General features: G+C 42.7%; 1 long non-coding RNA gene across 1 annotated transcript; it reads right to left on the reverse strand.

The window, feature by feature from the left end:
• Nucleotides 1–3140: 3140 nt before the first annotated feature.
• On the reverse strand, nt 3141–14163 carry LOC118762487. Its single transcript, XR_004998242.1, has 3 exons — nt 14081–14163; nt 12269–12273; nt 3141–3228 (listed from the first exon to the last, which is right to left on the reverse strand). It is a non-coding gene; the product is annotated as an uncharacterized LOC118762487 (long non-coding RNA).
• Nucleotides 14164–15521: the final 1358 nt, after the last annotated feature.

Genomic DNA, 15521 nt, shown 5'->3' on the forward strand with positions numbered 1-15521 from the left:
TGATTGGTCAATTTAAAGTTGTTGATCATCATGCTTACAAAGTGTTGTTTTGTTTCTGCTAGTTTTACTAGGCAACATGACAATGTAAATGTAGGTGGCAAGAGCAATGACACATTTATTAATACAAGTATGGTAGCCAATACTGTTATAACTATATCTTTCCTGTATATTCTGATTTGGTTGGGTCACTATCTGATTCTTTATGTTTTTACCAAGTGCTTGAAGTCCATCAATGCTTTTTTTTTAAAAAAAATAAATATGAGAGAATACATTTCCAAAAATATTTTTAAAGAAATGTACTCATCCTGGGTTTCAATATGTGAAATGGCATATTCTATAGCTAACGCCTAAAATATAAGAGTTATGTACTTATGTTAAAAATAGATAGAATTATTGTTCATGACCAAAACATTTCATGCATATTGGCCACTTCACTTTATTATAAACAGTACTATGAATAAAATTTTGTGTAAAATACCATTGAAAGAAGTGGAACCCTACAAAATTAAAGCTTTCTCTGAGTGGGAGTGTGTGAAAAGACCTCTTGAAAATATTGTAACATGGTTGTGGTAATCTAGTCTCATTCCCCTCTACCAATATACAAACAAATCAGTAATCCAATATCTTCGCAACACATTATCAGCATGCATCTAAAATCATAAGTTTTACAGATTAGAGATTACCACTACTAGCTCATAACTTATTAAAAAGGACAGAAGATAAATGAATTGGTAGAACACTAGACTGAAGACCACTAGGTTTGACCTCCACCACCACCACCACCACCTCTGCTAACTCTCAGTCAAGTTCTGGGGTCAGTTCAATTATTTATACATCACCCTACAAATGTGAGCCTTATGACTGTAGAAATATACAGTCATCATTATTATTATTAGTAGTATTTATGTATTTTGTTCATATTACTCTATGTGTATTTATATAATTAAGATAAGCACATTATAATTATCAATATTATTTATTCTTTTTCTTGAAATTATATCAGAATTATTTGTATGATGTATGTGTACGTACAACCATGCTACATGGTAGTGAAACATGGGCCGTGACTGCTGAGGATATGCGTAAGCTCGCAAGAAATGAAGCCAGTATGCTCCGATGGATGTGTAATGTCAGTGTTCATAATCGTCAGAGTGTAAGTACCTTGAGAGAAAAGTTGAACCTAAGAAGCATCAGTTGTGGTGTGCAAGAGAGACGGCTGCGCTGGTATGGTCATGTGACGAGAATGGCTGAAGATAGTTGTGTGCAAAAGTGCTACACCCTAGCAGTTGAGGGAACCTGTGGAAGAGGTAGACCCAGGAAAACCTGGGACGAGGTGGTGAAGCACGACCTTCGAACTTTAGGTCTCACTAAGGAAATGACTAGAGACCGAGACCTATGGAAGTATGCTGTGCGTGAGAAGACCAGGCAAGACTAGTCAGGCCATAACCCGTGGCCCCTACCTGGGACGTAGTCAGTCCACCTGTGCATACCTTCCTTCCTTCTTGTGACACTTGTGAAGACCTGTTGAGGCAAGTGAAAATCAAATCAAAACAGATGAACATCAATGGAATTTGTATCTTTGTGGTACCAGTGCCGGTGGCACACAAGAAAACCATCCGAACGTGGCGGTAGCCAGTACCGCATCGACTGGCCTCCGTGCTGTGGGCACGTAACAAACACCATCCGATCGTGGCCGTTCGCCAGCCTCATCTGGCACCTGTGTCGTTGGCACATAAAAACACCATCCGAAGACCCGGCAAGACTAGTCAGGCCATAACCCGTGGCCCCTACCTGGGACGAAATCAGTCCACCTGTGCATACCTTCCTTCTTGTGACACTTGTGAAGACCTTTTGAGGCAAGTGAAAATCAAAACAAATCAAAATAGATGAACATCAATGGAATTTGTATCTTTGTGGTACCAGTGCCGGTGGCACACAAGAAAACCATCCGAACGTGGCGGTAGCCAGTACCGCATTGACTGGCCTCCGTGCTGTGGGCACATAACAAACACCATCCGATCGTGGCCGTTCGCCAGCCTCATCTGGCACCTGTGTCGGTGGCACATAAAAACACCATCCGAAGACCCGGCAAGACTAGTCAGACCATAACCCGTGGCCCCTACCTGGGACGTAGTCAGTCCACCTGTGCATACCTTCCTTCTTGTGACACTTGTGAAGACCTGTTGAGGCAAGTGAAAATCAATCAAAACAAATCAAAATAGATGAACATCAATGGAATTTGTATCTTTGTGGTACCAGTGCCGGTGGCACACAAGAAAACCATCCGAACGTGGCCGTAGCCAGTACCGCATCGACTAGCCTCCGTGCTGCGGGCACGTAACAAACACCATCCGATCGTGGCCGTTCGCCAGCCTCATCTGGCACCTGTGTCGGTGGCACATAAAAACACCATCCGAGCGTGGCCGTCTGCCAGCCTCGTCTGGCACCTGTGTCGGTGGCACATAAAATCACCCACTACACTCTCAGAGTGGTTGGTGTTAGGAAGGGCATCCAGCTGTAGAAACACTGCCAGATCTGACTGGCCTGGTGCAGCCTTCGGGCTCCCCAGACCCCAGTTGAACCGTCCAACCCATGCTAGCATGGAAAACGGACGCTAAATGAATGATGATGATGATGATGAAGCATTGTCTGCTTATCCAGTTTGGTAAACCTGAACATTTGCCATGGCGTTTGGTAAAAATAAGAGGCTTACAAAAGGTGGCATCAGTGGAATTTGTAGCTGTGATACCAGTGCCGGTGGCATGTAAGAGAACCACCCGAACGTGGCTATAGCCAGCACCGCCCTGACTGGCTTCTGTGCCGGTGGCACGTAAAAAGCACCATCCGACCGTGGCCGTTGCCAGCTTCGTCTGGTCTCCGTGCCGGTGGCACGTAAAAAGCACCATCCGATCGTGGCTGTTTGCCAGCCTCATCTGGCACGTAAAAAGCATCCACTACACTCACGGAGTGGTTGGCGTTAGGAAGGGCATCCAGCTGTAGAAACACTGCCAGATCAGACTGGGCCTGGTGCAGCCTTCTGGCTTCCCAGACTCTGGTCGAACCGTCCAACCCATGCTAGCATGGAAAGCGGATGTTAAACAATGATGATGATGATGATGATGATGATGATGATGATCTTAGACAGCAAGGTGGATTACCTTACTTTCCCACACCTTCTCAGTTATGACAAGTACTACAAGCTTTAATTACCTCAATTACTGCAACTCACTGGTTTGAAAAGATTAAATAAATGAAGTAACTTTAGTTTGTGAAAGAAGAAATATAGTCACAAGAAACATAATAACTGTTATCTTTGCATGTGTACTACCATCAGAACTCACAGATGAGTGAATGGACCATTTCTATGAGGCCTTCTAGTAGACTACCTTGATAACAAATCACAACCCAAATTACCATGGCTTTACTGGACATATTGAGCAACACCTTAGTAGTTACATTGATACTCATAAAGGTTATGGATATGGTACAAGTTATGAAGAAGGATAAGGCTCTTGGAAATCTGAGTTACAGATAACCCAATCATTTGCAACACTAACTTCAGGATTACGTACCAAACAGGTAAACACACATATAAACATGGTTGTGAGACTAAGTTTTTTCCCCAGGTAAGAATGTACCACTCAATGTAGACTACTAATTACTGACTTCAAGTAAGGACTTGATTGATTCAGAGACATTAGACAGTGTCTCGAAGGTATGGAAACTGACAGATCCCTGCAGCATACATGTTCATAAAGGTCTTCAGTGAAATGTATATTGAGAATGTGAGGGAGATAGCAACCTCTACCATAGACAACTGGCAGCTTCTCTATATAACAACCTGTTGCGATCCACAAGCTAAATCTGTGGATGGAGTAAGGTGCCATCCTGAGAGAAGGCAACATACAAGGTCGGATCAATAAGTATACAGACTGTTGCCATAGTAACAAAGCTTAAAGCACACTGAGTGAAGCCGTTTGGCAAAAAATTGACCTTGAACTCTGTTGTGCATACACACTAAGTTTTAATGTTCTAGCTCACTTCCACTGTTTACAGCAGTGCTTGGAAGGAAGGTATGTAGCATGTGATTGTCGCATTGACCATGACAGAGAAAGTTATCATGGTGATACCTGCTCAGAGGCCCACACAAAGTTGAAGAAAGTGTATGGAGAGGAATATATGAGCCGCACACAAGTGTACAAGTGTTTCAGACGTTTCCAAGATGGCCAAAAAATGTCAATATTGACAAACATTCCAGGAGACCTGCAACCAGCAGAACTGAGGAAAACATTCCAGATGTGCATGCAGCTGTGAGAGAAAATCATTGAATCACCATCTGTGAGTTATCAGAGGATGTGCAGCTTGGTTACAGTTCAGTCCATTATCACTGAAGATTTGGGTTTGAGATGCATGTCTGCTAAGTTTGTGCCAAAACTGCTTTCAGCTGGCCAAAAAGACACTTGGGTTTCAGTTGCACATGATCACTTTGATTGTATCAAGAACAATGAAAACTTTTTGAAATGTTTGCAATAGGCCTCTGAGCAGATATTAGCAAGCTTTTGGCAAAATTTGATGCAGATTCTCTGCTCAACTTTCTGTCATGGTCAATGTGGCGATCACATGCTACACATCTCCCTTCCAAACACTGCTGTAAACAGTGGGAGTGAGCTAGAATGTTAAAAATTAGTGTGCAAGCACAACAGAGATTAAGGTCAATCTGCACCAAGCAGCTTCACTCTGCATGTTTTAGCTTCGTTACCATGGCAACAGTCTGGATACTTACTGATCAGAATACGTAGTGATGCAATGGTATAGAAGATAGAGTCATAAAAGCTAAGAGACAGATTTCAAAAAATTAGAAGACAAGAGAGAAGCATGTCATTTGGTGAGAAGCTAGGTGTCGGCTGGAGCTTGGAAAGACATGAAAAGCAAGAAGTTTATCAATGCATCTGAGCGACTTAAGCTTTGGAACATCATTGGAATGATGTCTTGACATCTTGAAATGACGAAAGCTACACTTATCCTTATTAATGATGAGAAGCTTAGAAATATTATAAGATGTTGCTGAATGTAGAGAATACATGGGAGAAAAACTAGCTACTGCAAACAGACCCAACAAAAGGGCTGGCTATTGAAGTTGATAGCTATATTGGTTGGCTGTGTGATTAAGGATATGAAGGCAGGTAAAGGATCCAGACCATCATAATGGTTGAGATGTTGAAAATAGCTGGTGGAATAGGGTTTATCCCAACCACTCATATTCAATCAAGTAGTTTAAGGTATTTTTGATACCTAATGACAGATATAGCAGTATCATATTCAGCTACTACAAGGGCAAAGGAGATGTTCCCAACAGAAGCAACTGCAAAGGCATCAAGTTGATAGACCAAGTTATGAAAGATAATTAGCTTAGAAATGACATAGTTCAGCTTCGTGTCAGACCCTATGTTCCAATGTTCTCTTCCTAGTGATATGTATATATATATATATATATATATACAGAAGAAATTCATAGCCACTAAGCCTAGCATTCATTGATCCAGAGAAAACTTTTGAAAGAATTCCATACACTATAAGAAAATAAGGTGTAAATGAATGGCTTGTGAGAGCTGTGCATATGTACAGAAATGCCATGAGTAACAAGAATTAGTAATGAGTTCAGCAAGGAATTTAGATTATGGATATGTGTTCACTGTGGAGGCACGTGGCTTAATGGTTAGGGTGTCAGCATCATGATCGTAAGATTGCGATTTTGATTCCTGGACCGAGCAACGTGTTGTGTTCTTGAGCAAAACACTTCATTTCACGTTGCTCCAGTCCACTCAGCTGGCAAAAAATGAGTAATGCTGCAATGGACTGGTGTCCCATCCAGCTGGGGAATACATACGCTATGGAAATCGGGAAACCGGGCCCATGAGCCTAGCTAGGCTTTAAAAGGCACATTTATTTTTATTTTATCGCCCCCCCCCGTTCTCCGCCACCCTATATGCATATAAACCAGCGACTGATTTCAACGGCCTCACTTGAATTCAGACTGGTATCCGACTCCCTACGAAAATACGAAATACGAAATATGAATCCAAGCTAAGCAATCTATATTTAATTTCAACCCGTGTACCTACTTAACTATCTGCAACTGATCTGATCTTTTAGTTAGCCCTGTTTTATCTCTATTAGTATTATTGTTATGACTTGTGAAATTTAGCCTCACGCCTTGTGTCTTTTTTATATGTACATATAATTCTAATTCTATAGTTCATCTTAATTATATATCGTTGTCTCGTGTCTTGTGTTAAATATATATTTAATCTTAAAGCTTGCCCCTAATTTTATTTTATTTTATCGATCAGTCTCACGCCTCGTAGATATAGAATAAATGTATTTATAATTTATAGCTCCTTATCGTCCACGCTTCTCCCATAGGTTAGGCAAAATTTAGGTATTTATTTATAGCTACTAATAACTATTTCTCTCCCAAGGAAGGAAGAAATGGCTGCCGGCCGATTCTTGGTGGGCCACGACCCCCCCGTTCCTCTTCAATTGTCTTATATCTCTTTCGATCGCCATTCGCCCCCCCCCCCCGTTCTCCGCCACCCTATATGCATATAAACCAGCGACTGATTTCAACGGCCTCACTTGAATTCAGACTGGTATCCGACTCCCTACGAAAATACGAAATACGAAATATGAATCCAAGCTAAGCAATCTATATTTAATTTCAACCCGTGTACCTACTTAACTATCTGCAACTGATCTGATCTTTTAGTTAGCCCTGTTTTATCTCTATTAGTATTATTGTTATGACTTGTGAATTTAGCCTCACGCCTTGTGTCTTTTTTATATGTACATATAATTCTAATTCTATAGTTCATCTTATTATATATCGTTGTCTCGTGTCTTGTGTTAAATATATATTTAATCTTAAAGCTTGCCCCTAATTTTATTTTATTTTATCGATCAGTCTCACGCCTCGTAGATATAGAATAAATGTATTTATAATTTATAGCTCCTTATCGTCCACGCTTCTCCCATAGGTTAGGCAAAATTTAGGTATTTATTTATAGCTACTAGCCCGGTTTTCGCGGTGCACCCGCCTCCCACCCCCGCCACCGGTACAGGAAGTCCTAAATTTTTCTCATCCTTGTCTCCCTTATACACTCAAAGTCTTACGCCACCCCCACCTCCTTCCATAAAAGGTAGTGTTCAGTCATTGCAAGATATGTTTAGTGTTGTATACGAGGTTTGAACTTAAGTTCCATTGTTTGTCTATGAATACTGCCAAACGCGAGTTTTCTTTTCAGGTACATGACGCTATTAGGACCAATACCACTTCCACCCCCACCCACAGCCTCAGGGTTGGCACCCTCAACGTCGGCACACTGAAAGGCAGATCTGGCGAGATAGTTGAATTGCTTGAACGGAGGTGGTTTGATATATGCTGCATTCAAGAAGTGAGGTGGAGAGGAGGTTCTGCTAGGTTCCTCACAGGCAAAGGACAGAGGTACAAGATTTTCTGGGCTGGGAATACTGACGGAGTCGGGGGTGTGGGCATGCTTATCGCCGAAAAATGGGTAGATAAGGTAATCGAGGTAGTCAGAGTAAGTGACAGAATAATTAAGATTAGATTAGTGCTCCACCATAGTTTAGCAACTATTATATCGGCCTATGCCCCTCAGCCAGGGCTACCTGATGGACAGAAAGACTGTTTCTATGACACCCTACTGCAGACCACATCATTGACGAACGACAGGGACCTTCTCTTTGTGGCTGGTGACTTCAATGGGCATGTTGGACGACGTGCTGGGGGCTTCCATGGCGTGCATGGAGGCTACGGTTATGGTTCCCGCAACGAGGAGGGAACCAGGCTGCTGGAGTTCTGCGATGCGAATAGTCTTATGATTTGCAACACTAACTTCAGGAAACCGACAAGCCACCTGGTCACCTACCGATCGGGCCGGCATACTAGCCAAATCGACTACATCCTTGCCAGAAAAAGGGAAAGATGGCTGCTTATAAATGCCAAAACCTTCCCAAGTGAAGAATGCACCCCACAACATAGACTGGTAGTTAGTGACTTTAGGATCAGGACTAAGAGGGCGACTAGAAGACGACCAACATGGAGAAGAAGGGTCTGGAAGCTTAAAGACCCTGCGAATGGACAGAGATTTAGAGATATGTTATTTGAAGCTTTAGACGAAATGGAAGGGAGTATAGCTACGCATGGGGTAGAAGACAACTGGACGCTTCTGAGGGACAACCTGCTGAAAGCCGCTGACCAGATCTGTGGCTGGTGCAAAGTCCCCTTAAGACCCAAAATAACGTGGTGGTGGAACAATATTGTTGACAGGGCTATTAGACAAAAGAAACAGGCTTGGAAGGCCTGGAAGAACGGTGGTAGCAGGGAAGTGTATCAGTCTGCCAGAAGGGAAGCCAGGAGACAGGTCTATCTAGCCAGAGGGGAAGCAGAGAAGGAAAAATTTGCCAATGTCCTGCGTCGTGAGGATGAAAGACTTGAGGTATTTCGTGTTGCAAGACAGTGTGTGAGAGAGAATCGTGACGTGGTAGGAGAGAAATGTGTTCGCAAGGAGGACGGTTCACTTGCACTTAATGAGGGTGCAAAGAGAGAGACTTGGAGACGCCACTATGATAGGTTGCTGAATGAAGAAAATGAATGGGATAAAGAGAGTCTGCCGAATGTCGACCCAACAGAGGGACCAGCAATCCGAGTTAACAGTTCCTTAGTAGATAAGGCAATTAGAAGCATGAAAACAGGGAAAGCCCCAGGCCCATCAGGAATTACTGCAGAGATGCTCAAAATATCTGGTGGTGTCGGCTATAGCTTAGTCACCCGTATAGTTAACCAGGTGATACACGAGGGGGTCATACCCAATGACTGGTGTAGCAGCATAATAGTCAACTGCTACAAAGGTAAAGGCGACGCCCTAGAGACAAATAACTACAGGGGCATCAAGCTGCTGGATCAGGTAATGAAGGTTACGGAGAGGGTTGTAGCCGAACTAATTAGAGAGAGAGTTACCTTAGATGATATGCAGTTTGGGTTCGTGCCAGGGAAAAGTACTACTGATGCTATATTCCTGGTAAGACAGCTGCAGGAGAAATACCTAGCCAAAGATAAGCCCTTGTACCTGGCTTTTGTTGACTTGGAGAAAGCCTTTGACAGGGTCCCCCGGTCCCTTATCTGGTGGTCAATGAGGAAACTAGGGATAGAAGAATGGTTGGTGAGAGCTGTGCAAGCCATGTACAGAGACGCTGCTAGTAAGGTGAGGGTGGGCAACGAGTACAGTGAAGAATTCCGGGTAGAGGTTGGGGTCCACCAAGGTTCAGTCCTCAGTCCCCTCCTATTTATCATAGTCCTCCAGGCAATAACGGAGGAATTCAAGACAGGTTGCCCCTGGGAGCTCCTCTATGCTGATGACCTTGCTCTAATTGCTGAGTCACTATCAGAACTGGAGGAGAAGTTCCAGGTGTGGAAACAAGGATTAGAATCGAAGGGCCTTAGAATCAACCTAGCCAAAACCAAAGTTCTAATAAGTAGGAAGGTAGATCAATCACAAACGCCTTCAGGTAGATGGCCCTGCTCGATCTGTAAAAAAGGTGTAGGTAGAAACTCTATAAGATGCACCAAGTGTAAGCTATGGACACATAAGAGGTGCAGCAATGTCAAAGGAAGGCTAACTAGGAAAATAGTTTTTGTCTGTGGCAAATGCTCAGGAGCAATAAACACTGGAAATATGCAGAGACCAACTTCTGCCACGTTCCAGGGAGACAAACTAGAAGTAGTTGATAGCTTCCGCTACTTAGGAGACCAAGTCAGTAGCGGGGGTGGGTGTGCTGAAAGTGTAACTGCTAGAGTAAGAATAGCCTGGGCAAAGTTTAGAGAGCTCTTACCCCTGCTGGTGACAAAAGGCCTCTCGCTCAGAGTAAAAGGCAGACTGTATGATGCATGTGTACGTACAGCCATGCTACATGGTAGTGAAACATGGGCCGTGACTGCTGAGGATATGCGTAAGCTCGCAAGAAATGAAGCCAGTATGCTCCGATGGATGTGTAATGTCAGTGTTCATAATCGTCAGAGTGTAAGTTCCTTGAGAGAAAAGCTGAACCTAAGAAGCGTCAGTTGTGGCGTGCAAGAGAGACGGCTGCGCTGGTATGGTCATGTGACAAGAAAGGCTGAAGATAGTTGTGTGCAAAAGTGCTACACCCTAGCAGTGGAGGGAACCTGTGGAAGAGGTAGACCCAGGAAAACCTGGGACGAGGTGGTGAAGCACGACCTTCGAACTTTAGGTCTCACTAAGGAAATGTCTAGAGACCGAGACCTATGGAAGTATGCTGTGCATGAGAAGACCTGGCAAGACTAGTCAGGCCATAACCCGTGGCCCCGACCTGGGACGTAGTCAGTCCTGTGCATACCTTCCTTCTTGTGACACTTATGAAGACCTGTTGAGGCAAGTGAAAATCAAATCAAATCAAAACAAATCAAAATAGATGAACATCAGTGGAATTGTATTCTTTGTGGTACCAGTGCCGGTGGCACACAAGAAAACCACCCAAACGTGGCCGTAACCAGTACCGCATCGACTGGCCTCCGTGCTGTGGGCACAACAAACACCATCCGATCGTGGCCGTTCGCCAGCCTCATCTGGCACCTGTGCCGGTGGCACATAAAGACACCATCCGAAGACCCGGCGACGTAGTCAGTCCACCTGTGCATACCTTCCCTCTTATGACACTTGTGAAGACCTGTTGAGGCAAGTGTGTGACACTTGTGAAGACCTGTTGAGGCAAGTGAAAATCAAACCAAATCAAAATAGATGAATATCAATGGAATTTGTATCTTTGTGGTTCCAGTACCGGTGGCACACAAGAAAACCATCCGAAGTGGCCGTAGCTGGTACCGCATCGACTGGCCTCCGTGCTGTGGGCACAACAAACACCATCTGATCGTGGCCGTTCGCCAGCCTCACCTGGCACTTGTGTCGGTGGCACATAAAAACACCATCCAAAGACCCGGCGACGTAGTCAGTCCACCTGTGCATACCTTCCCTCTTATGACACTTGTGAAGACCTGTTGAGGCAGAGGCAAGTGTGTGACACTTTGTGAAGACCTGTTGAGGCAGAGGCAAGTGTGTGACACTTGTGGAGACCTGTTGAGGCAAGTGTGTGACACGCGTGACACTTGTGAAGACCTGTTGAGGCAAGTGAAAATCAAACCAAATCAAAATAGATGAACATCAATGGAATTTGTATCTTTGTGGTTCCAGTACCGGTGGCACACAAGAAAACCATCCGATCATGGCCGTTCGCCAGCCACATCTGGCACCTGTGTCGGTGGCACATAAAGACACCATCCGAAGACCCGGCGACGTAGACAGTCCACCTGTGCATACCTTCCTTCTTGTGACACTTGTGAAGACCTGTTGAGGCAAGTGAAAATCAAATCAAATCAAATCAAAACAAATCAAAATAGATGAGCATAAATGGAATTTGTATCTTTGTGGTACCAGTGCCGGTGGCACACAAGAAAATCATCCGAACGTGGCCGTAGCCAGTACCGCATAGACTGGCCTCCGTGCTTTGGGGACGTAACAAACACCATCCGATCGTGGCCGTCCGCCAGCCTCATCTGGCACCTGTGTCGGTGGCACATAAAAACACCATCCGAGCGTGGCCGTCTGCCAGCCTCGTCTGGCACCTGCCAGCCTCATCTGGCACCTGTGTCGGTGGCACATAAAAACACCATCCGAGCGTGGCCGTCTGCCAGCCTCGTCTGGCACCTGTGTCGGTGTGGTGGCACATAAAAACACCATCCGAGCGTGGCCGTCTGCCAGCCTCGTCTGGCACCTGTGTCGGTGGCACATAAAAACACCATCCGAGCGTGGCCGTTCGCCAGCCTCGTCTGGCACCTGTGTCGGTGGCACATAAAATCACCCACTACACTCTCGGAGTGGTTGGCGTTAGGAAGGGCATCCAGCTGTAGAAACACTGCCAGATCTGACTGGCCTGGTGCAGCCTTCGGGCTCCCCAGACCCCAGTTGAACCGTCCAACCCATGCTAGCATGGAAAACGGACGCTAAATGATGATGATGATGATGATGATGATGTGTTCACTAGCCTTTATGTTTATAGTTCTCCAGCTTCTAACCAAAGTTTAAGACCATTCATATGTGGGAACTCTTGTATACTAATGGTGTAGTTCTCATAGTTGAAATTGATAAAGATTTAGTGTAGAAATTTCAGTCATAAGAACCAGGTCTAGTACTGAGCAGCTTCAAAATAAATGTAGTGAAAACAAAGTTTTTAGGTAAATGGTAAGCAGATAGAACTATACTGTCATCTGGGAAGTAACTACTCTGGAGGTATAAAAAAAGAATATACAGGAATTCCATATGGTCTGGCCACTGTAAATTATGGGTGCCCATGAGATGTTGTGAGGTCACAGATAGACTAACAGATCTACAAGAATAATTAGCAATAAGAACAGCCTTGAAATAAATTCTTTCAAATGCTTGGAAGGCTCCCTAGAAGTAGTTGGTAGTTTTGGGTATATAAGTGACCTAATTAACAGTAGAGGTAGCTGTTCCAAAAGTATAGGGGTCAGAATAATAATAGGTTGGGGAAAGTTCAGTAGCTGTTATCTCTGCAGGCAACAAATAGATTCTCTTTTTAAGTAACAGGTTGATTATTTGAAGCTTGTGTATGAAGTGCAATGTTGCATGGTAATGAAACATGAGCACTGAAAATGGATATGTGTAGGCTAGAAAGAAAAAAGTAAATACAGTCACCTGGATGTGTAATATTGATGCTGATAAATGATGGAGCACAACTGAATTGAGAGAAAATCTGTGTAAAAGAGGAATTAGATGTAAAATGCAAGTGACAGTTCTGGTACAAACATGTAATGCATATGGAAGATGACAATTGAGTTAAAAAGTGCCAAGCAGTTCAAGTGGAAGGACCTGTGAAAGAACTAAGAAAGTTATGGGGTGCAGTTGAGAAAGCTGATCTGATAAAGCTGAACTGTACAAAAATGTATGTGATTGTGACACATAGCAAAATGCTGCACTAGGAAAGACCTGTTCAACTCATGCAAGTGGGTAAAATGATGATGATCATGATGATGATAACAACGACAATGATGATGTTGATGACAATGATGATGATATCATAATTATTATAGTAGGGAGTAACGTTGGGCCTCACAGAAACAATGACCAAGACCTTTGGTATTATGTCATGCTTGAGAAGAAGATCCATCAAGCCAAGTAAAATCACAGTCATGGCAGATACCAGTGTCACACAAATGGCACCCATGCCAGTGGTACATAAAAGCACCCATTACACTCTCAGAGTGGTTGGTGTTAGGAAGGACATCCTGCTGTAGAAACCATGTCAAAACAGACTGGAGTCTGGTGCAGCCTTCCAGCTTGCCAGCCCTGGTCAAATTGTCCAACCCATGCAAGCATGGACAACGGACATTAAACGATGATGATGATGATGATAATGATGATGGAGTAGCAGGAACAGTGCCAAGTCAACAACTTTTCAGCACTTCTCTTTTGGTTCAGTTTTCTGACGCTATCATGGTCATATTAAATTATCATGGACCCGTCTATTACCCTGACATTTCTGACCTTACATTCTTATTGTCGCTGCACTGTTAATTTCTTTCAGGCATTCCTATACCCTACTTGTATAAAAACTATTTAATATTCTGACAGAAAATATTTTAGTCAAAATATGAATAAAGAGGAGTGAGGAAACAAATATGCAGAAGAGGGAGTGGGAAAACATTATCAAACAATCTTGTTCTAAAACCATATCCTGAGGTACGGAAAGGCAAATGTTTGATTATAAGCATACAATCCATAATGGCTTGTAAAATAGACATAGAGCTACTTTTTTCTCAGTAAAGTCTACCAAAAAAGTCTACTACAATTCATAGTTATAAGTGTAAGAGTTCATATAACAAACTACCTCAACATTTTGCTGATATAGTATTGTTTAACATGCAACAAATAGCAGTCACATTAACAATCAAAGATCATTTTCTGTAACTCACCCTTGCAATCACCTACTGTAATGTTACAAATGTTTTGAATTGTCTTAAAATATTTTAGAAGGAAATGACAGTATTCCCTGCTGCTGTATGTAATTAATAGATTAAGTATGTCTTTTTGACAAACGTTTGTTGTTATTGTTCATATACTTAGTTAATTATATTCTAAACGAATAAAATCTTGCCAAACCTCTCTTAAATCACACTATACCAGCTTAAAAAATAAAGGAAGGGCACTTTAGATAACATGGTGATTGATAAACCAAGCCTGAAAAACATAGAAAGGTCACCAGTATCTTAAATTCTAAACGACAAGTTGTTTTTTTATGTTAAAAGCCGGCAAAATAAAGAAAACATCATAGAAAAATTGCCTGACATAGTCAATGTCATCTTTCATTTTAGATTTTAAAATATATGATGTAATCACTAATTTAACAGGTGTTTGTTTAAATCTTCTAAATCAATGCTAATCTGTTAGTATATCTAGCTGTTGCCAGATATGTTTACAGTTGAATATACCAACATACATAACTGTCTTGCTATGCGAATTCCCTTCTGATACAAACTACTATCTCTGAGATATTCAATTAATATCAGTTCATATGATTAATGTTTGAAATGTGTGGCGTGATTTGGAGTAAAGCATATTTGCAGATATACACAAAGCAGCATATGGAAGATAAATACACACACACACATACACACATACACAGAGGGAAAGATTGGGATGAGAAATTCTTTGTAAACTTCTGATAAAAATGTTGTTCACTTCTTGTAGTTACAGAAATATCTATTATCAATAATTTTATTTCTGAGAAAATACAGATGGTCACTTTATTTTATAAATGAAGGAAGGATGAAAGGCAAAGATGATTGTCCTGGTGCGATTTGAACTAAGACTGTAACATGCCAGGAGAAAAATCACAAAGCATTTCAATGATTCTGCCAATCCAGCACCCTGTGTATAATTTATATACATGGAGTGGCTGTGTGGTAAGTAGCTTGTTTACCAACCACATGGTTCCAGGTTCATTCCTACTGCGTGGCACCTTGGGCAAGTGTCTTCTACTATAGCCTCGGGCCGACCAAAGCCTTGTGAGTGGATTTGGTAGACGGAAACTGAAAGAAGCCCGTCGTATATATGTATATATATATTTGCGTGTGTGTGTTTGTGTGAGTGTGTTTGTCCCCCTAGCATTGCTTGACAACCGATGCTGGTGTGTTTATGTCCCCGTTACTTAGCGGTTCGGTAAAAGAGACCGATAGAATAAGTACTGGGCTTACAAAAGAATAAGTCCTGGAATCGAGTTACTCGATTAAAGGCGGTGCTCCAGCATGGCCGCAGTCAAATGACTGAAACAAGTAAAAGAGTATTTGTGTGTGTGTGACTGTTTGTTCCCCTACCCACATCACTTGACAGCGAATGTTGGTATGTTTCTGTCTC

This window comes from Octopus sinensis, linkage group LG1 (assembly GCF_006345805.1).
Source record: "Octopus sinensis linkage group LG1, ASM634580v1, whole genome shotgun sequence".
NCBI classification, from domain to species: Eukaryota; Metazoa; Mollusca; class Cephalopoda; order Octopoda; family Octopodidae; genus Octopus; species Octopus sinensis.